Here is a 933-nt window from a genome sequence, read left to right as displayed (position 1 = left end):
TTTTCTAAAACGTTTGAAATATTCCTGATGTGGATTATGACATTTCCAATAGTTTCTAAATATTTCTAACAGCACTCTACCATTTTTTACCATTATTTCGAATTATTTCTAACATTTTGTAAATAGGTCAGTGGGATGGGAAGTAAGTAATTCACACATCCCTGTGGAGTACAGGGTAGACTGCCTGGGCGTCAGGCATTGATGCCTTACAACAAAAGAGCCACCAGTGTCCAGCAGTGAAATCTAAAAATATACAGAGGAAGACAGAAGAGTAGGATTAGCACCTACTTTAGGGGGCAATTACCCACATCTACCATTTGGTTATTTGTTTGAAATAGTTCTAAATATTTCGAATTGTGAAAGAAACACATGGTTAGTTCAAATTTATTCTAAAGAAAGAGATCTTTGTACAGTCACATTCAAAATGTTTCAGAAATATATAAATGAATTCAAATATATTCAAATTTTCATTTTCAAATTTTGAAAAATTTAGAACTTTTGTTACTGGGGTATTCTTTTCTTCTAAATAATTCAAACGTATTAGAAACATGGAGAAAAAACCCACTCGGTGACGCGGAATGGACTCTACTGGACACAATCTACAATTTTAAACCATAAGTTTTTAATTAATGTGCTTAATTAGACTAATGGGCATGGATGGGTATGGATGGGCAGGGATGGGCATGGATGGGCTAGAATAGGCAGGGATGGGCTAGAATGGTCAGGGATGGGTATGGATGGGCTGGTACGGGCATGGATGGACCAGGATGGGCAGGGATGGGCTAGAATGGACAGAGATGGGCAAGGATGGGCAGTGATCGACAGGATCCGACAGGGATGGGCATAGATGGGCAGCGATGGGCTGGAATGGGTATGGATGGGCTGGGATGAAGAGGGATGAATTAGGATGAATAAGGATGGGCAGAGATGGGC

The sequence above is a fragment of the Branchiostoma belcheri genome, unplaced genomic scaffold (genome assembly GCF_001625305.1).
Source record: "Branchiostoma belcheri isolate BF01 breed outbred unplaced genomic scaffold, Haploidv18h27 scaffold59, whole genome shotgun sequence".
Lineage (NCBI taxonomy): Eukaryota > Metazoa > Chordata > Leptocardii > Amphioxiformes > Branchiostomatidae > Branchiostoma > Branchiostoma belcheri.
Note: the sequence above shows the minus strand (reverse complement) of the source record.